Consider the following 23692-nt stretch of genomic DNA (forward strand, 5'->3'; position numbering starts at 1 on the left):
AATAATAATAATAATAATAATAATAATAATAATAACCTAAAGCTGTATAAATCGATGCCGTACGACCACCCCTACGACCACCTCGACGGCCACGAGAACCCAAAATATGCTCAAATCTGCTGCGATTACGCCTAGTAGATGTAGACCATTGACCTGTCGGTGGTCTACCCCTTGTTGTCTCGTTGACCTCTGGATCAGTAAAATCAGTCTGATCTCGGTGTAGCTCCTCAAATAGGACCCGGTTGATACCCCGCACAAAGCTTGGATCACGATCTAAGACCTCATCCACCAAAGACCTAAACAAGGCTGCATCCTGCTCCGACTCATCAGCAACAACGGGAATGTCAACGCCCTCACCGATCACTAATGTCTTCCAAAATGAATGGACCTGATCCAAATACAACCCTTTCCCTGCAAGAATTGCTGTCCACATGTTGCATGCACATGGGAGACCGTGCGCCGTCAGCAACGCACACCCACACCTATCCAACACATCATTAAATAACTCTCTCGTCCTCTTCAACCCATCCTGTAAAATATCAAGACCTCGAAATGACATAAAGCCGTTAAGATGAAGCAAAGGCATGATGTTGTGTTGTGACCCCATTCGCCGTCTCGAGTCCTCTAAATGGTGACGAATCTCAATAAGCATATCCTCAATGTTGCTGTGCACACGACGGAAGATAGTGTCTAACGCTCCTGTAGAACTGTTGAACCATTGTTTAAGTACGGAATGTTGGCTCTCTACTCTACATGTGTTGACATTGCCGAAGTGCATCACCAAATTTGTCTAAACTCGCACAAATTTCTCCTTGTGGACCAACCATTGATCCTCGACGTATTTCACCAGTGGTGGGTTCGATGCTCCCCATGTCGCTTTCATAGTTTGCAACTCTAACTCATACTCGACAATAGTGGTTGAACACATTACTCTTCTCCATCTACCATTTCGAAATCTCTCAGCCATCAACATATCCTTCCCACACAAAATATGCGCCCTTCCTAATACATCCTTGTTAATGTGCCACCCGCATAATAAATGCGCACAATTTGGAAAGACCTCTTTCAAAGCCTTCATGAACCCCAACTCACAATCAGTAACAAAAACATTCGGAGCCACCTCAAATCCAATGTAAAATTGCAATTTCTCCAAAACCCACTTGTAGCTTTCATAAGTTTCGCTCTTCAATATGGCATATCCGATCAAAAAGTTTAGATTTGTAGGCGTGACACTAACGAGCTCGAAGAATGGCATGTTATATCTGTTGTTCTTGTACGTAGAATCCATCCCAATGACATGTGGATACGTACGTAACATATTAGCCATCTCTGGGTGGGCAAAAAAAGCATGGGTTATGGCACGGGTATCTGGATCAACATTTATCCAAGTGACATACTTGTACTTATTTACCAAGTGAACAAACTGGTGCGCAACATCTCGACCTTCACAAGCATCTAGACGAGCACGACTTCTCACATTGTAGATATGTCTCTTGTTAGGGCTCTCATTCGGAAACTTCTCTTTCACGGCTGCCATAATGTGACGCAGCTTGGCTGCAGCAGAAGTCATGTCAATAACAAGCATCTTTGCAGCTGGACTAAGACCACTAACCTATTGGTGACCCTCTCGATATACCATGAGCGGATGGTTATGCATGCCTTTCAAGCCCTTTTTAGATTTAATTATCCATCCTTCCATGTCCCGAAAACATCGAGCCGAGATTTGAAACGTACATTTACAACCCTTGCTCTTCGTGTTCTTCCGTGTGGCATTTTCACGGTCCCGAATTTCCTCTCTGTTTATCTCCCCCCGATCCCATTTCATGTAATTAATTGGAAGCCCATTTCTTTGTTTCTTATTGATATATCCAATTTATATAGTGTTTTACCCCCGTCCCACGGTCATAATTAGTAGTGTTTTTGGCTCTTTAGGGCCACATTTATTACTAATTTTTGTTTTCTAGTGTTTTCGTGGTTTTAGTTGAGTTTTACAGGAAATTGCACTTTTGGAGCATTTTCCCGAGTTTTCATGGATCGACTACGGAAGCTAGAAGGACAAGACCACTCTTGAAGCCCAAGATCGGTGAGAGCCGGTGATTAAGGGCTCGGTATGAGATACCGGGGCTATTGGATCGATTAATCAAGACCCGACGAGGAAATCCAGATTGGGCCAAGGAATTAAGCCCAATCGAAATCCAAGCCTTGAAGAAGAAGACCGGGCCCGATCGGGCGAATGCGCGCAACAACAGCCTTAAGAATGCGCACCCGATCGGGTGAGCGTAGGCTCGATCGGGCGCAACGTGCCAAGCAAAGGCAGGGCAAAAAGGCGAGCCTAATTGGGCGGCCCTTTGCCCGATCGGGCGCATGTTTTTCTTAGAGCTGATTAGATTTGTTTAAATTTTTGTTTTGAGGAATGTTTAAGTACGAATTATGTACGTAAATTCGAATTACCTTCTTCTTTAGATTTTCTCTCTCTAATTAGGATATTTCTCTCTCTTAAATTCTCTCTTAACTTTTTTCTTAATTACTTTCGTTAATACAGATTTCCTTTGGTAACTATTTCTCCTTTCTTAATCTTCGTTGTTTATTTTATTCCTTTGATCATGCCTTGCTTTATTGCTTTGATTGGTTTAGTTTCTATTATGTGTGAGTAGTTTTCTTTCTAGGGTTTACGGGGATCCATAAATAATATGAAGGGGTAGTTTATTGTTGTTAATTATCAATGCTAGATTAATTTCCTATTGATTGATTTAATGCTCTATGACTAGATTAGGCCTGATCTTTTATGCATGAGTTTGACAACATTGATTCGAGATTCGACAGATGAGAATTAATGTTTAGGTCAAGTTTCAATAGGCAGGTTAATTTATAAATGGTTAAGTCGAGATTCGAAAGATGAGATTTAATACCGGTAAATTAATTGTGTGATTATAATACATAGCGAAAGCCCTTTATAATCTGATTAATATATGCTTTGATGAATAATTATTATATTCTACCCTGGAATATTATTTATTGGTGAACCTATGCCCTAGATCCTTTTATATATTATTTTCTCCTTATTCTTGATCTCCGTAGTTTAGTTTATTATTCAATTATAAATATTGGTTACCTCATAATCTAAATTATATTAGTTAATTAGGAATAGAAAGATCCGTTTCTCTGTGGATTCCACCCTACTTCCTTATCTACATTAGTTAGAGGATTTAGGAATTACCTTTGATTTGGGGATACGACTTTACCCTGTCACTTATACGATGAATTTGTCAAAAAGAACCCTAATGGAGTGGCAATTTCTCTAGCCCAATCAACAGCTGCTTGATAGGTCGGGAAAACTTCTCTAGTCTGAAAATGCGGGTTATAATCAACACCATCACCGCCGTAATCTGATAATGACGCCTGATACAAACAAATAATTCTTTTAATTAATAATAACGAACAATATAACATTAATAATTATAATTATAATTATAATAATAATCTTAAATAGAATAATATTTATTTATATTATTCATACTAGTATAAAAGTTAATATAATAATATTAATTAAAAAAAAGCATCGTCACCACAATCAACCGGATCTGCAAACCGGTTGACCGACATGGGTTACCGGATTTTACCATCGGTTGACCGTGACAGATAACCGAATTTCAGCACCGGTTGCCCACGGTAACCTGCGTGGAAAACCGGTAGACCAACACGGCCAACCGGTGTTCAAAACCGGTAAACAACTCCGGTCAACCGCCGCATAAAACCGATTCCCGGGGAGGTTGACCGATTTCGTGCACCGGTTGACCGGTTTCAAATCAAGTTTTACGTCATCATATTAGTATACATCTAGCTAATTTATAATTTATTCCAAATTCAGCATTATTTATAATCATATTAGTATACAACTAGCTAATTAAATAAATAATCGTACTTGTTCAAAAGCCGATAGTTGAGATTGGGGTTGGTTTTCCGACGAATCACTGTGATTATTATCCATTTTTGATAACTTTTCCGTTCGTGATGGTGGTCCAATCTATTAGTGGTGGTGGTCCAATGTAGGTAGTGACGCGGTAATTGTAGTCGATTAATTAAAGTTAGAAATTTTTTTTAAAATAATTGGGTAAATATTTATTAAGGGCAAGAAAGTCCCTTTACTTAAAATGATGGCGGTTTGATAAAAAACATTGGCGGTATTTAGCAATCCACCATTTATATCCCTAAAAATGTTCTTTTACATATTTACCCTCATTGAATTCAAAAGCCTTAAAATTGTCTCTTGAATCACCAAAATTGATTAATTATTTGTGTTTATTTCAATATTTAAAGCAATTTTTTAGAGTATAGACTCTCCATTTTTTTACAAAATATATAATTATATTATGACTTGTTTAATTTATTTTATTCGTCTCATCAATAAGTATTTAAAAATTAATATGCAAATAGATATAATAAAATATATATACATGCAAATATGCATAAGGCATAAAGACCACCTATAATAATTCTTCTTAAAGAGCTAGCCATCTGTGCGCATCGCGCGCATAAGAATCCCTAGTTGATATGAAAAGTCTCAAGCTGCATCCACTTTATTTTTCAAGTGAAATATCTAGCAACGCGTATGGAGAGATCTGAATTTTGTAAAAGATATTGTACATACATATTAATATTTCAACAATTTCTAAACAATTAATCAGTTTTGTTATCATAGAAATGTACTCACATTTTTGTTGTATGACGATTATTTATAAACGAGCCCCATAACCTAAATTCCTAGGCAAAATTTATCTAGTCTAACTTAATCTTTTAAAAAGAAATTTTAGCATGGATAACCGTAAGTGGCCTCTACTTTAGTATTATATAAAGTTACATTGAACATTATATAATACAAGTATACAACTAAAGAAGATGTGAGGTGTACAGGCAGATTCAACGGGTAGTAATATATAGCTAGTGGCGGATCCAGGATTTTTAGGATGTTGGATCACCGTTATCTATCAATCATCACCCATCAATCGCATATCTATTGGTCCAGAGTGTGGATTTTACAATAGAGGATGATTTTGTGGAGGAGGAGGATGCATTTTGAAACTAAAGAAACTTAATTGTTATATTACACATTTTTTTTTTTTTTTTTTTATGAAAATTAAATCATAATTTCAGTTTAATTAAACAATCCAATATTGTAAAAAATAGATTAATTCAGTGTTTTTGCAACTTGCCCATTCTACACCCAAGTTCAGATTATTTTTACAAAAATAAAAATACCCAATTTAATTATACAAATTAAAAGAAACCACTTAATGTAATGTCTTAACAACATTTTATTTTATTTTTTTTAAGGAAATGTCTGAAGGATAATCTAATTAATTAGTACGTACATGATATCAAATAATCATACGTTCATAATCATTTATAATTAAAAAGAAAAAAGAACGATTGAAGGAATTCACAAAAAATGCAAACAACAATACTCAAACCTAAGATCTACACTACTTGCTTATTGGGCTTTGTCTCAATCACTCCAACCACTTTGCCATAAGCTTGCATGTGAAACTATGTCTAGAAACAATGTTAATATCTCATTTGTTTATCAGTGCCTTTATAAAAATAAAAATAAAAAAAATAATAATAAAAAATGAAAGTTTTTTTTTTTACTAGCTCACGTGACCCAGCAGGACTAAGGTTGGGTCCACCACTGTGCATAGCCACCAATAATTGTTGATACGGTGGTAAGGAATCTAAGGATTATGTGGGATCAATCCTCAAACAAGCATCTCGAGGGGCGGGGTTTCCCTACCCCTTCCCCTAGTCTTAAAGAGTCTTATTCGCTAACTCAGACCGGTTTGAGATCAATCCTTACCTATTAATTACCTATTGTTATAGTAGTGATTGAGACTGCACTTAATAGGAAGAACAACTTATTCGATCCCCTGCAACAACAATTAAGAGAGGACTAAAATCTAACTACTTAGAACCGAACCTCGAATTCAAATTAACTCAATGGGCGAAATGGGTAGAAACACTAAAAAATGATCCAATCCTTGCCTACCCAAAAAAAAAAAAAAAAAAAAAAAAAAAAACCAAAAAGTTGTAGGATCTCATTTAGAATAATGTGTTTGACGTTTGGATTTTGTTATTTATTTGGTGGGTTAGGTGTTGGATTTTAAAATTTGTCCCGGTTACCGTTAGAATATCTCAAGTTTAGTTATTAGATGTTGGGCCTAACAATTGATATTAGATTATCGTATTGGGCTTTACTTGGATTCTTTTAACAGAGCATATGGGCTTCAATTCTTGTCCGACTGTGTGCAAAACCTAGGGAATTTTAATTATTTTTAAAAATACTTTTAATCAAGGAAAATTTTTAAATAACCACCCCTTAATAGTTAGTACACCATATTTAGAAATAATTTTCCATTTTTTGCAATATTATAAAATACCACCTTTTTTGTCAAAAGCGTTAGTTTTCACCACCTCTCGACTAAAATCTCATTTTTAAAAATAAAATCATCGATTTTTGTACTAAAACAGATTCTATTAGGGTTTAGGGGTTATTTTGTCCTTTATAATTCAATTTGAGGTCAAAATTTGAAAAAAGGTTATCAGAATGCCTCATTTTGCGTGCTAATAATTATCTCGATTTGGGTGACACATACAATATCAGGCATTTTCGATAATTTTCAAATTCTGACCTCAAATTGAATCTAAATGACCAAAATGGCCCCTAAAACCTTAATAGAATAAGTTTTGGCACAAAAGCCGATAATTTTATTTTTTTTAAATGAATTTTCTTATGAATAGGTGGTGAAATCTAACACTTTAATAAAAAAAAGGGTGATATTTCATAAAATTGAAAAAAAGCGGTTATTTCAAAATAGAGTGTATTGAGGAGTGGTTATTTACAAAATTTCCTTTAATTAACTAGTCAATCTACAATAACATTCATTCCTTTTAAAATACACATGCACCGTGTATATAAATGACTAGCATAATAATACTTCTTCTTCTTTTTTTTATTTTATTTTATTTTATTTTATTTTATTTTTTTATTTTTTAATGTTTGACTCATTTTCCATAGGAAACATATCCATACAATTACACATTCTCCATGTATTAAACTAAAATCTTGATTCCAAGACAATGACCCCCAACTTAAGCCAGAAAAAGCCCAACATTGTCCTCTCTCTCCTCCGCAAAGAAAACAAAAGATAGGGTGAACCAGGAAACTAAATGACTTCAAGATGTTTTTCTTGTTAGACTTTGAAGATAAGAGAGGCCATGTTTCTACGGAACACTCTTGTGTCTTGGCTGATTGCTCTGATAAGGGGTCGGTGGCTCCCCCTATTAGGTCACCCGGTGATCGATGGAGTTTGGATAATGGAACTGTAGGGGCCTAGGGCACGTGGACTCCTGTAGAATTAGGTAGAAAACAGTTTTTCTTCATTGATCAACACTGTCGAAATAAATAATACAAAGGTCTCTAGATTCCTAGTCCTAGATAAACATGGAAACTAGAGAAGATAAGGAAATAGAAAAGATATCATGACAAATAATTATTCTCCTAAATATATGATATTTCCTAAATACATCCTAATACCCCCCCTCAAGTTGGAGCATTAGGATCGAAAATGCCCAACTTGGAAAGAAGTTTATCAAACTGTGCCTTTCCGAGTGCCTTTGTGAATATATCCGCCAATTGATCTTTGGTAGACACATGTGATGGAGAAATTAAACCTTCAGTAATCGCATCGCGAACAAAATGACAGTCAACCTCTATGTGTTTCGTACGCTCATGAAACACAGGGTTCCTTGCAATATGCAATGCTGACTCACTATCACAGAACAATTTAATAGCTTTAGGATGTTGCACACCCAAACTCAACAATAAGCCCTTGAGCCACTTTAATTCACAAGTGGCACCATTCATACACCTGTACTCCGCCTCTGCAGAAGAAGTAGAAACCGTAGGTTGCTTTTTAGTCTTCCAAGAAATCGGTGATTTTCCTAGGAACACTAGCCAACCCGTCAGCGAGCGTCGAGTTAACGGACACGCCGCCCAATTTGAGTCACACCATCCCTCCAAAGTGAGCTCACTATCCGAACGCAATAATATGCCTTGGCCTGGAGATCCTTTGAGATACCGAACAACTCTCAAGGCCGCCTCCCAATGTTCTATTCGTGGTGCTTGCATGAACTGTGACAAAATGTGAACTGAGTAGGCTAGATCCGGTCTAGTGACTCCGAGATATATGAGTCGTCCCACAAGACGACGATAAGCTTCCGGATTCTGTAGAAATTCGCCACTAGCATGAGCGAGTCTGTGATTTTGTTCCATGGGAAACCCACTAGGCTTTGCTCCCAATAAACCTGTTTCAGAGATAATATCCAGAGTATACTTTCTCTGACACAAAAATAATCCAGATGAACTACGGGCCACCTCAATGCCCAAAAAATATTTAAGGGAACCAAGGTCTTTCATTTTAAAACAATCACTAAGATATGCTTTGAAAACCTTAAGTGCAGCGGAATCATTCCCAGAAATAATGAGATCGTCCACATAAACTAAGACATTGATCTGAGTTTTTCCATTAGTATACGTGAATAAAGAATAATCTGAATAAGATTGGATAAAACCATACCGTTTCAGAGCAGTTGTCAACTTTGCATACCAGCACCTAGGTGCTTGTTTCAAGCCATACAATGACTTGCGCAACCGACACACCAAAGAAGGATCTGAGCTCTCAAACCCGGGGGGCAACTTCATGTATACCTCTTCTGCTAGGTCACCATGCAAAAAGGCATTCTGTACATCCATTTGATGTAGTTCCCAATTTTTGCAAGCTGCGATTGCAAGAAAGGCACGAACGGTAGTCATCTTGGCAACTGGAGCAAAAGTCTCATCATAGTCAATTCCAGCTTGTTGGTGATTACCGAACACCACTAATCGTGATTTAAGACGCTCAATATCACCATTAGATAAATATTTGGTCTTATAAACCCATTGACTACCAAGAGCACGTTTCCCGGGAGGAAGGCGTTCTAGAGTCCATGTCCCATTATCCTCTAAGGCACGGATTTCTTCCTTCATAGATTTGCGCCATCCATCATATTTCATAGCCTCTTTGAATGATTTTGGGTCATTACCCTTAACAATAGCTGCAAGATATTTCCGATAATTGACAGAAAAATTGTCACAATTTATGTAATGTGCTAAAGGATAAGGAGTACCCGAGGAGTGACTGGAAGGAGAGGAGAGTGGACTATTAGCAAAAACCGTATGTGTCACAAAATCTCGATGAAGAACATTAGGAAACTTTTGGCGAAGACCACGACCCAAAACTTGTTCATGTGAGCCTGCTTCATTGTCATGGTCATGCTGACGAGGAGTAGGCCCAATCGGAAGAAGCCCATCAGTGTTAATTAATTCCTCAAGTGGGGAATCATCCTCACGCGGGCTGACTGGCACTGAATTACTAGCGGGCTGGTCAGAGGGTGAATTCGGCCCATGTGGTTGGACAAAAGGGGAAGTGGGCTGGTGAGTATGTGGGCCGGAGGGGGATGGATCAAGAGTGTTAGTAATGTGGGCTGAATTTCCATTAACTTCTTCTTCATAAATAATTTCTGTAAAGTCCTCATGGATATTATTATCAACGTACTCATTGTTGGATATGTTGACTTCTTCTGGACTCGGAAATGGAAACACTTCCTCAATAAATTTCACGTCTCGTGAAACAAAAAATTCTTTTGTATTTAAGTCGAACAATCTCCATCCCTTTTTACCAAACGGATATCCCACAAAAATACACTTGCGACTACGACTAGCAAATTTATCTCCCTTGGTTTTCTGGTTATGAGCAAAGCATAAGCATCCAAAAGTTCGAATAGCATCAAAGGATGGAAGTTTGTCATACAAAATCTCAAAAGGAGTTTTGTTCTCCAAAAGGGGAGATGGGGTACGATTAATTAAATGCGCAGCAGTTAAAACACATTCACCCCAAAAATAAACAGGTAATTTAGCTTGAAGTCTTAAAGCACGACTAACATTCAAAATATGTTTGTGCTTTCTCTCCACACGACCATTTTGTTGAGGTGTCCCCACACATGATGTTTGAAACAAAATTCCAGTAGCCCGAAAGTAGTCATGTAAGCAATTAAATTCTGTACCATTATCACTTTGAACAACTTTAACTGTTTTAGAAAATTGTCGATCAACCATAGCAATGAAAGCCATAAACATTTGAAAAACTTCTAATTTATCGATCAACAAATAAACCCAAACTGCTCTTGAATAATCATCAACAATAGTAAGAAAATAACGGGCTCCACACGACGAAGCATGTCGATAGGGACCCCACAAATCACAATGAATTTTCTCAAAAATTCGAGAGGCTTTATTATCACTTAAAGGAAATTTATTTCTAGGATGCTTAGCATGCATACATACTTCACAACCCGTATCTAAATGAGCTTGACTACTACTGATATGAGGAAGTAATTTTACTACTTTTTCTGAAGGATGTCCAAGCCGGCGATGCCACAAATCCAACTTTGATGTTGCTTCAACAACGTTTGACACTTTCGGTTTGCTAAAATAATATAGTCCATCTCTCTTAATTCCCGTTCCAATCAGCTCCTTCGCTTGGTCCTGTATAGCACAAACATGAGAATCAAATTGGACAATAGAATGTAAATCATCATTAAGTTGAGACACAGATAATAAATTGCAACTTAAATTCGGAACATAAAGAACTCCGGTGAGAGTAATATTCTCCGACAAACACACGGATCCCACTAAGGTAGCTAGTACTTTCGCGCCATTCGGTAGACCAACAGAACATTCAATGTTTTTAGTATCAACTAGCCATGCACTATCTCCGGTTACATGGTGAGTCGCGCCGGTATCAATAATCCAAGATGTGACATCAAACTTACCGGTCAATCTGTTATCAGGAATTTGGGCATTACCAACGATGCTGGCAATAGCCTTCCATTGTTCAGGTGTAAATAGGTTCCCCAAAGCTGAGGTACTAGATGAAGTTTGTGTGGGAGATGGATTTCCACTTGTAGCCGCATTAGCTCGAGCCTGGCCGCGTCCCTGACCCTGTCCACGCCCCTTCCCTTGCTTTCGATTATCGGGCCGACCCACAAGGTCAAAGCAATGACTCTCGGGGTGACCTTTCTTCTTGAAATGTCCACATATTATGTCCCCCCAACAATTAGAGGTCTCGTGACCTATTTTACGGCATTTAGAACAGACAAGTGCGTCATTGCCTCGACCCCTACCACGAGCAGCACCATAACTAGCTGCATCAGCTGCTCGCAACGCAAACCCAACAGCCTCAGAGGGCGTGACAGAAGTGGAGTCGACTTCTTGTTTGGACAAGCGAACACGCTCGTCTTGAGTCACCAATTGATATGCTCTGTCAAGACTGGGAAGAGGATCTTGAGATAATTTTTGTGTACGGAGAGAGGAATAATACTCTGAATTTAATCCCATTAAAAAATCATGTAAACGAGCTTGGGCTCTACGCTCTTCATGTAATGTCCCTGCCATACATTTATCACAACAAGAACAAGAAATCAAAGGTTCGTGCCGATCAAGTTCTTGCCACAAAGTATGAAGTTTGCCGTAATACATAGAGACGGACATCGCTTTGGTCTGCTCACACTTTGCAATTGAGGTACGCAATTGTTAAATGCGAGGACCGTTTGTTTGAGCAAATCGTTGTTTAAGGTGATCCCAAAAGGGTTTAACTTCTCTGAATTTTGACAGAGTTGATTTTAAATCAGGGTCGATTGTATTTGTAATCCACGATATAAGCATTGCATTGATCGCCGTCCAATCGGACTTTGTGCAGGGGGGTGACGGTGTAGTGATAGTACCATCTAAAAACTCAAATTTCCTTCGAGCTTCCAACGCTGTTTGAATGTCGGCAGCCCATGTTTCATAATTTTCAGCAGTTAAGCGAGTAGGAGTGATGAAATCCCCCGGTCGATCTTGTGAACCGAGGTAATATGGTGAATTTGGTTCGATTTTTGGTGGTGGTGGTGGTGGTTGATCATCACCACCAGCCATGTTTTAAAAAAAATAAAATTAAAGACTTTGGCCTGATACCATGTAGAATTAGGTAGAAAACAGTTTTTCTTCATTGATCAACACTGTCGAAATAAATAATACAAAGGTCTCTAGATTCCTAGTCCTAGATAAACATGGAAACTAGAGAAGATAAGGAAATAGAAAAGATATCATGACAAATAATTATTCTCCTAAATATATGATATTTCCTAAATACATCCTAATAACTCCCCTAAAGTTACATATATTAGATCTTTAGTCCGCTCTTGTGGTTTGGATGTTATGTTTTTAATGGAGACTATGCTATTTCCTTTTTAGGATTCTACTTTCAGATGCGGTAGATTTAAGTGGTAGTTTGGTCTTGTTGTGGTTTGCTCCGCATCAGTTAGTTCCTGTTTTGGAAACCCCAAATTTTAATTTATGTAAAATACTTGTGGGTTCAGTAATAAGATTTGTAGTTTTTGTTTATGAAGCACCTCATATTGTTGATCGACCTCAAGTTTGATTAGCTCTTTCAGCTATTTTAGGCTCAACTCCAAATTTGGTTTTACTTAGGGATTTTAATTAGGTGGAAATGTTATAGGATAAAGTAGGTGGATCTTTTTACATTCTTGGCCAATTCGATTTCATAGACTTATTGGATGTTCCATTTTCTGAGCCTAAGTATACTTGGACTAAAAATCATTTAGCTTTTGACTCAACTTTAGCGTCTGGGGCTTATGCGACTGCTGCTTGGTTTCAGGATTACCCTGATACGTAGGGATGTCAGTGGGGCAGGTCAAGTGGGAGACCAGCCCCATCCCCACCCTAATGGGGCGGGGATGGTTCTTGGTTTGTATAGGGAATATTTCAAGCATTACCCCAAACTTGAACCCAACTGTGGTCATACAATTAAGCATGGTGGCGTTCAAAGGGGAGGAAGCTAGAGCAAAAGAGTCGCCAACAAGTTTTAGGAACTTATAAACCGTTCACGATGTGAAGGTTACACCCCTTAACGATCCAAGAGATCGTTAACTCCAATAGTTCTGGAACCATGACTGGTAGTTCGGGGATGAAGGTACAAATCCAACCTAAAAGATATTGAACCTGCCCTAATAATAGACCTCTACTTTATTCTGATCGTATTCATGTGCGCTTTCTGACTAACATGCAAACAATAGGTTTACCCTAAACACGTTTATCTATGTTGATTGAATATTAAATGCACAAACAAAACTATTATTGGCGATCACTTGAATTATAATCATATTAATTAACCCTAAACAAGATTATTAATTATCTTATTAAGCGTGATCACAAGTACAAATTTCCTTTAAACATGCATAAAAGGCGTGATCAAGCAATAATAATAAATATATATCAAGCAACATAATAATCATCATAATAATTATCACAACAATTATAATAATCATAATATTCATGTTAAAAATATAGCATATTAATAGCAAGATCCTAGGCATGATACTAACAAGATTAATAACAAACCCTAGCATGTCACTAAACAATAAAAATCAAAGATTTAACCCTAACATGATACTAACATGAATATTAGGAAAGAAATAGGAAGCATCACAAAAATCACAATTGTCATATTTGATATTAGAAATTATAGTTATTACCCTAAACATGATACTAGGAAGATCAAACACCCTAACATGACACTAGGAATCATAATAACAACCTAGACATGATTTCTATATCATAATAACAATAAATCAATTAAAGCACTTACTTGGATGCCTCGTACCTCTTTCTAATAACAAAATACACGCGTTATTAACTTCAAGGAAAATATAAAATCAAAGAATTAAATTAAATCAAATAATAATTGAAAGAGAGATTTTGGACCAAACCCTCAGAAATTAAAACCTTTCACGTCTAGGGCGAAGGCAACTTCGAACTTGGCTAGGTGTTTCTAGATCTTATGAATGCAGAATTTTGTATGCAAAAGCTAGTTTAGAAAAGAGAGAGAGAGTAATCAAGAGATTTTTGATGAGAGTTGGTGAAAGAGATAATTAGAGAGAATAGGAATTGATGATTAAAAACGGAGGTTTTAGGAGGCTATTTATAGAGAAAATCAGCCGTATATGATAACAAAGAATCAGAGATTCGAAAAGAATAAAACACGACTGCAACGCAAAACGCTAGGCTGGCGCCAAACGTTGGACTCTAGCGCCAGACGCCAGGTCTAGCGCCAGACGCCAAGTATGGCGCCAGGCGTTGGTCATGTCGTCAAACGCTGGATATAAATTTCCACGCGTTTTCTTAATCTGATAAATTTTAGCTGTTGTAGACACCTAAAAATGTCTCCCCAAAACCAAACCCGATGATGAACAACCTTTCACTGCCATTATTGGTCGGGTTGAGTATTTAATCCCTTGGAGTGCTTAAATCCATATTTCCATTTCATGAACCAAACCAACTTCTATCTCATTTCCCCAAATCATAACTTATTTTCCTCTTTTCGTGCATTTAAACCCAAAATAATTCATTTCGTGTCCTATTTATAAAAACGTTTAATCCAATTTATTTTTGTCCATTATCTGGGTTCAATGATTGAATAGTTGGATGGGGCATTAAAAGAGATTTCCAAAGATATATTATAAGCCCAAATCCGAGTTATAACGAATAAGTTATGGCCAAAATATTAAACCGAGCCCAAACCGAACCTAAGCCCACCTTACCTACGACCCAATGATCATGTGGAGGGTCCAAATTATTTAATCCCATTCCTAAACCAATTAGGATTAATTGGAAGCTTCTATAATTTTCTAAAAGATCTTAATTATCCTTTTTGAAAAGATAAGATTAAATAGTTTGAAATTGAATAAAACTCCTTTTTTTGAAAATCCTATTTATATCCGAATTGAAAGACGTTCAAAGATAGACAGATATTATTTTCGTACTTCATAGTTTTAATCCAAATTTATATGGTCGGATAGCCCTTGAAATTATCTTTCCAATAAAATATATTATAATTTCCATTCCAAGCTATAACGGAAAAGATATAAATAAAATGTCAAATTCTATCCAAAACTGACACCGTCTCACTATTTTAGCCATATCTTTTATTCTACAAAATATTTTAATCTGATTCTGATTGGGTTAGAAAGTAGACTTCAAGATCTTTCCAATGATATCTTATTCATCTTATTCCGATTTCTGGATCAAAAGATATGTTAAAAATAAAAGCCGCAAAAACTGTTGTCTATCGCAAGAGTTTTAATCCGATTCGAACTCGATCTTTTCTTGATTCTTCGACCCTCTTTTTTACCTATAAATAGAGGTCATATATCCCCTTTTTCAATCATCAACAAGCTTGATCACAAATTTATTCTCTTCTCTCTCTTTAGCCTAAACACGAGCCTCCTTATTCTTCCATAATAATTCCCCTAAGCACTCCAAGGAGTTCATACAATACCCAAAGTTCTATACTTAAAACCAAGGTGTGAAAAGGTAGAATTAACTGAGGGTTTGGATTAAATCAACTCTAATTTTTATTTAATTTAATTGTTTTAATTTGATTTATATTTTAATTGAAGTTACTAACAGTTTATTCATGATGTAGCAATTTAAAGGAACGTGCGGAATGTGAGTAATTCATTAATTTAATTACTCTTATTTTATTTTAATATTGCTAGTATCATAATTAGGGTTATTTTATATTTGATTTGACTAACGCTATTATTGTTAAATTGCTTCCAATATGAATGCTTATTTATTGATCACTATATTGCATGTTTAAAGGGAATATGTAATTGAAAATCATGCCTAATAAGATAATTTGGACAACCGGTTTAGGTTCCTTTTTAATCTTGTTATTTAATTCAAGTGATCACAAATATTTTAGAATAATGTGTTGCATTAATATTAAACCAATTTAGCCTAATAATAGTTTGGAGCAAATTGAATATTTTGTTTGTATGCCTTTGAGATCGCAGGAATCACTTTTCACTATTGTTGATGTTTAAAGGTTTTGATGATGAGGAACTTAAGTTACAGCAAACTCGTCTCATAAAGGCTTTTCAAGTGTTTGTTTAGCTTAGGTGAAATTGATCTTGAGATGGAAGAAGTAACTGAAGCTGAGAAGACTTGAAGGGGATCTTTATCAAGAAAGTTATTCAAAATAAAAGAAGAGTTCCCTAACAGGAACTGAGTTCCCTCACAGGAACGTTCCTTCACAGGAACTTGAAGATTGCTGGCTAAGATCTTTGGAGGAACTTAGTAAGCGTGGAGCCCAAGTAAACCTACCAGAACAAGAGCGCAGCGCAGCAATGTTTTAGTTAAGATTTTATCTTCTAGATTCATTGTTAAATATGTTAAGTAGGATATGCATGAAATTTATTAGAAGCATGACAATTAGCTTGGAAAATAAATTAAAATCGGAAAAGATAAAAGATAGAAATAGAAAAAGATTTTCTTTAAATATTTATCTTTTAAAATCAGTTTGTTAAAAAGATATTATGCTTTTTAACTCAATATTTCTATCTTATTTTCTGAAAAGATTTTCTTCAAAAGATTTACTTAAAAACCGTGTTTTAAGATAAGTTAAGTTTTACTTATTTATCTTTTTGAAAACCTACTTTCTATATAAGTAATACTTGTATAAATAGTAGAGAATAATATGAGTTTAGGTTTTTGTGAGTTTTATGCGTGAAGAATTTACAGAGTTATAATCGTGTAAGTTTGCCAAGCTTATCATATTGTCATATTAGTTTCGGGTTTCATGCATAGCTTGCCTATCATATACTAGGTGTTTGTACTTGTAATTGGTTGGGGTTATTTGGGTGAGAGAGTATTTTTATCATTGCATACAGAGAGAGCTTCTGGTGAGAAGGGGAAGATTTGTACTTAGGGAGTACGAGAGAGTTTGAGTGTGGGACTCAGACTGGGTAGAACAGTGCATTGTTCTGTAGCAAGTTCATTCAGGAACTTGTGAGTAGAGGCTTAATTATAATAGGTTGTAACTTGGTGTTTGCCCTATTATAGTGGAAGTATTTGTGTTTGAAATCCCTAAGGTAGGGTCGAGGTTTTACTTCTAGTTGGGCACTAGAAGGTTTCCTCGTAAAATCCTGTGTGCTTTGCAAGTTCCTATTTTGTTATGTTTTATATTTGCAAAATTAGTAATTAGGAACTCATCTACAATTCACCCCCCCTCTTGTAGTGTTCATCTCAATTAACAACTATAAGAATCGAGTAGAGGCCAATACGGGCGAATGTGGCTCCATGACTCACTTCGTACCATCATCCGCGATCCTCCTTTCGTGGTTCCGAACCATATGGAGTTAGTAATATCATGAATTAGGAATGGGGTGTAACCTTCACGGTTCAATCATTGTTTCCTATCGTTGTCCCTTATTCGTGGTTGCCTTTTATGATCCGTGAACGGTTTACAAGTTCCTTAAAAACTTGTTGGCGGCTCCCTACTTTCCTTGTCCCTAATAGTATACGCCAATTCCCACTTTCTAAGAGTGCCAAGCATATTCACCACATGCTTTAACGTAGGCGCACTTTGAACGACGCCTACAATTTGGCGACTCCACTGGGGAGGATTCTTGGTTACTTATCGATTTGAGTGATTGGTATTTAATTGAGATGAGTGGATGAGACTTGAAAGATTCTTGAATTGTATTCCTGTGATTTAATCAGCATTGTTACATATGCATATACTTTTTAGGTTACCTATTTTGCCACAATAGTACGTGTTCTACGTATGTGGCTAGCCCGGGGGATTTATGCTCTATCAACCCGAAAACGTTCATGACAATAAGGGTTCATCCGAGTTTTTTAAATTCACCCAAACCATGGAGTCGAGTTCGATTTCATCACGAACTCGCGGTGCCACCCGTTGGCATACAACCTCAAGGGAGGCTGCCTTGCTAACGCGTCCAAAATCTTAACCATGGTACCCTTTGACACCCAAATAAGCTTGACCATAATCGAACATAGAACTTGACTTTAGGTTGCGAACTTCATTGCATCATGCTTGACGATGTGCTTATATGTGCATTTTTTTATTGACTTTTTTTAATTAATTTTTTTTTTCTCTTATCAAACCCTTTTTATTTTTTTTAGAGTCGAGTCATAGATTTTTTTTAAAAAATTTGAGTCAACCCGGATTTTTATTATCGTATCCTGCACAAGAGTCAACTTGTTTTGGTCATAGCCGGAGTTCTAGAAAGAGTTACATGTCGTGCCCCCTATGGATCTGTATCCCTGAGTTTTATCTCTCATTTGGAGTTGGTTTCGTCTCAATTAGAGTCACAGATCAAAAGTTATAACTGATATACTACAACCTGTCAAGTTTAGGTGTCTTTTTAGCTTCGACTTTCTTTAAAAAAAAAAAATTATATCTTTTCTTGTCAAGCTAGTCTTAGTCAAGTCCTTTAATCCGTGTAAACTTGTATAACATAGTATTATAGATTTTTTATTTTTATATTTATTTTTTATATCCGTGAGTCCTAATTCTCCTAGAATTCTAGTCCTCTTCCTATTAGTTTCTTGTGTTTTTTTGTGCTAACCTTAACATGTGTTATTCGTCTTTGATTGTGGTTGATCTTATTTATGACTAATGATTGCCAATGGACCGTTTTCACCTAGTAAATAGCATAAACATTAAAATTGGACAATTAATCAAGTTAGTTTGTCTTTTAGTCTTCCATGCTATTTGGTCATTGGGTCCTTTGTTTTTCACAACGTCCTCATATCTAGCCATGAGTCTTAATAAACTCACCTAATACACATGTTGAGTCATTGCACACACTTTGTCTTCGATTAATGCACTATATTGTTTATGATCGTATACTAGGACCATGCATGCGTCATTTTCCGTCATAATAGGAATGAGTGGAGTAGTTCCCATCAGATTTTAAAATTGTTTCATACACTCTTCCTTTCCAATCCGAGTATTGAGTGAATGCATTAAGTGAGTTCATCCTTACACAGTACTTGAGTCTAAAATCACTAGGCAATAGTTGGAAGAATAAGGGGAACGTCACTCCTTCCTTCTTTCCTTCCAATCAAAGCATCAACAACAAGAAACCATTTTCCTCAGTAGACAACTAGAAGTAACTCATAAACAACCATGAAGACAAAGCACGATGCAAGCTTCTCACCAAGATTTCATGTTTTCTTCTTCTTTTGTTTCAAACACTTCCCCTTAAAAAGTCTAGCATAGGTTCTCCTTATCCATGTGTCTATGTGTCACATTTCTTACCATCTTCATAAACGAGCATCTCTTTCCTACATTCGATCATGTGATTAGCAAAAAAAAAAAAAAAAGTTGCCGAACTAAACACAAGGTACACCAATGACTTGAGGCACCTTTGCAACCTTGTCATTCTTTGTTAACCGTTCAATCACATATCCATTTTTTCATCAACCACTTTGAGCCTCGTCTAATGGTTGACCTTTTTTTATTCAACCCACATTCACTTAACCCTAGGATGGGAAGGTGTGTAATTGTATAACATTAAAAAAGCAAGTAATAAAAAAGTAGCAAAGCAACAATAAAACAATGTCTAAGGGCAAGTGTTCCAATGTCTTTGATATGAACACGTCACAAATTGCGTCTCTCATCGAGTGCTTGGTACCGTGTCTGAGAAATATGAATGCTAAGTGAGTGATGGACCGCATGATCTGAGATTGCCCTTCATTGATTCAAAAAAAAAAAAATATCAAAAAAAAAATGAAAATAAACTTGCAAAATTCAAAGTTTTCAAATTCACAATTACACATCTTGGGGATTCTCTCGGGTCTTGAGCCTTGTACCCTTTTCTTCTTTAAACCATCAACTTACCCATATTACAACCCTTGAAAGACCTCTGTGAGGTGTACATACACTTGTGCAAAGTTCGGTTAGAGCTACGTTCGGCCTGATTTCTAACGGATACGTAGGCAACCTCACATCGAGGTGCGGCCACATTCATATTCATATCCATGCATGATCGAGTCAAAGAATATCCAATGCTCACCCCTACCCATTTAGAGCTAGACTTGGGGGATTGAACCCACATCATTTAGCCTACCTAACCAAAAGAGTCATCATCTTTGACTCTTCTCACATCTCTTTCCATCGCCATAACCCTTGCAGCCAGCCTTAGTATCACTTTCACACACTTCACTCACACATCCATATCCATATCATCCTTCTCTTTAGAAACCCTTTATCATGAAATCTTGTTTCCCTACTGTGCATGTTTCATCATATTTAAAGACAACATTCATTAGAAGAAACATTGTATACTTGCTTAGCTTCCTGACCTGAGCAATATTCATTGTTTCATGCATCGCATAATGTGCTGAGAAACATTTATATATCAATTATTTTTAATCATACAAAGCATATCGTGCTTAGCTCCTTGACCTAAGCAACGTTCATTACGCAATAATCACTTCATCTGTATACGTGCTTAACTTTTAAACCTAAGCGACGTTCAAGATCGTTTCTTAGCTCCATGACCTAAGTTCATTCATCATGTCACATGATGTAATTGTCCTTAGCCTCCTGGCCTAAGGACATGTATCATGCATACATTACATTCAAGAAAAGCAATTCAATCCATGCGATTCATTTTGTCTTGCTCAACGAGGAAGTTCAAAACTTCTTTCCTTTTTTTGCGTCTTTTATTTTGGGGAAGTTTAAAAAAAACTTTTTCAAAATTTTGTCATCGAGGGAAGTTCGAAAATAAAAGTTCAGTTTTCACATCTTTCTTTTTCGGGAGAAAGTCGGTACCCTCCACTCATGACAAAAATTGACAAAAAATTTTTGCTTGCTTGTGTCTGCACACACACATACACACACACACACACACTCACAAGTCATACACATGTCATGTCACATCAAGTCAAACTTGGTCAAGTCAATCACAATATATACGAGTCCATTGGCAAATTTATTTTTGCAGGTCTCATCTACAGCCCTCGTTCGGGGACAAGCGGACCACCTACAGCCCACGTCCGGGGACAAGCGGACCATTTACAGCCCACGTCCGGGGACAAGCGGACCATTTACACAGCCCACGTCCTGGGACAAGCGGACCATCTACAGCCCACGTCCGGGGACAAGCGGACCATCTACAGCCCACGTCCGGGGACAAGCAGACCATCTACAGCATACGTCCGGGGAAAAGCGGACCATTTACAGCCCACGTCCGGGGGCAAGCGGACCATTTACAACCAGCCCACGTCCGGGGACAAGCGGACCACCTACAGCCCACGTCCGGGGACAAGCGGACCTTTTACAGCCCACATCCGGGGACAAGCGGACCATTTACAACCAGCCCACGTCCGGGGACAAGCGGACCATCTACAGCCCACGTCCGGGGACAAGCGGACCACTACAGCCCACGTCTGGGGACAAGCGGACCATTTACAACCCACGTTCGGGGACAAGCGAACCAACTACAGCCCACGTTCGGGGACTATCGAACCACCATCATTTCATGACGCAAGGTTCTCGACACACAGAGACTTGCAATCTCATCATTTGTCGACTTTCCTCAAGCATGGAAAGTATTATCCGGTGGATTTCTTCAAGCATAGAAAACCGCCAAATTCCTTTGTCGGCTTTCTTCAAGCATGGAAAGCATTATCGGTGGATTTCTTCAAGCATAGAAAAACGCCAAAATCATATGTCGACTTTCCTTAAGCATGGAAAGTGTCATCTAGTAGGTTTTTTCAGGCTTAGAAAGCTACCAAACTCATCTGTCGGCTTTCCTCAAGCATGGAAAGCGTTTTAACAAACGTCATCCGGTGGATTCCTTCAATCATAAGAAGCTTCCAAACTCATTTGTCACCGATACACAAGTGCCAGATACGTATTCTATCCTTTTACTCTTTTATCTGTGGAATTAACATTTTTCTGCAGGTATCGGCGTATACAGAGTGATTTAGGATCGCAGAATGTCTTAACTCATTCTCCGTCCCTATCAACTACTTTGACTATCGTTTTTGAAACTGACGTTTCTACAAACTCAGTCAAAGTGGGGGCTTCTGTAGACACCTAAAAATGTCTCCCCAAAACCAAACCCGATGATGAACAACCTTTCACCACCATTATTGGTCGGGATGAGTATTTAATCTCTTGAAGTGCTTAAATCCATATTTCCATTTCATAAACCAACCAAACTTCTATCTTATTTCCCCAAATCATAACATATTTTCCTCTTTTCGTGCCTTTAAACCCAAAATAATTCATTTCGTGTCCTTTAAAATCGTTCATTTCGTGTCCTATTTATAAAAATGTTTAATCCAGTTTATTTTGGTCCATTATCTGGGTTCAATGATTGAATAGTTGGATGGGGCTTTAAAAGAGATTTCCAATGATATATTATAACCCAAATCCGAATTATAACGAATAAGTTATGGCCAAAATGTTAAACCGAGCCCAAACCGAACCTAAGCCCACCTTACCTACGACCCAATTATCATGTGGAGGGTCCAAATTATTTAATCCCATTCCTAAACCAGTTAGGATTAATTGGAAGCTTCTATAATTTTCTAAAAGATCTTAATTATCCTTTTTGAAAAGATAAGATTAAATAGTTTGAAATTGAATAAAATTCCTTTTTTTGAAAATCCTATTTATATCCGAATTGAAAGACGTTCAAAGATAGACATATATTATTTTCGTACTTCATAGTTTTAATCCAAATTTATATGGTCGGATAGCCCTTGAAATTATCTTTCCAATAAAATATATTATAATTTCCATTCCAAGCTATAACGGAAAAGATATAAATAAAATGTCAAATTCTATCCAAAACTGACACCGTCTCACTATTTTAGCCATATATTTTATTCTACAAAATATTTTAATCTGATTCTGATTGGGTTAGAAAGTAGACTTCAAGATCTTTCCAATGATATCTTATTCATCTTATTCCGATTTCTGGATCAAAAGATATGTTAAAAATAAAAGCCGCAAAAACTGTTGTCTATCGCAAGAGTTTTAATCCGATTCGAACTCGATCTCTTCTTGATTCTTCGACCCTCTTTTTTACCTATAAATAGAGGTCATATATCCCCTTTTTCAATCATCAACAAGCTTGATCACAAATTTATTCTCTTCTCTCTCTTTAGCCTAAACACGAGCCTCCTTATTCTTCCATAATAATTCCCCTAAGCACTCCAAGGAGTTCATACAATACCCAAAGTTCTATACTTAAAACCAAGGTGTGAAAAGGTAGAATTAACTGAGGGTTTGGATTAAATCAACTCTAATTTTTATTTAATTTAATTGTTTTAATTTGATTTATATTTTAATTGAAGTTACTAACAGTTTATTCATGATGTAGCAATTTAAAGGAACGTGCGGAATGTGAGTAATTCATTAATTTAATTACTCTTATTTTATTTTAATATTGCTAGTATCATAATTAGGGTTATTTTATATTTGATTTGACTAACGCTATTATTGTTAAATTGCTTCCAATATGAATGCTTATTTATTGATCACTATATTGCATGTTTAAAGGGAATATGTAATTGAAAATCATGCCTAATAAGATAATTTGGACAACCGGTTTAGGTTCCTTTTTAATCTTGTTATTTAATTCAAGTGATCACAAATATTTTAGAATAATGTGTTGCATTAATATTAAACCAATTTAGCCTAATAATAGT

This window comes from Chenopodium album, chromosome 1 (assembly GCF_948465745.1).
Source record: "Chenopodium album chromosome 1, dcCheAlbu1.1, whole genome shotgun sequence".
NCBI classification, from domain to species: domain Eukaryota; kingdom Viridiplantae; phylum Streptophyta; class Magnoliopsida; order Caryophyllales; family Amaranthaceae; genus Chenopodium; species Chenopodium album.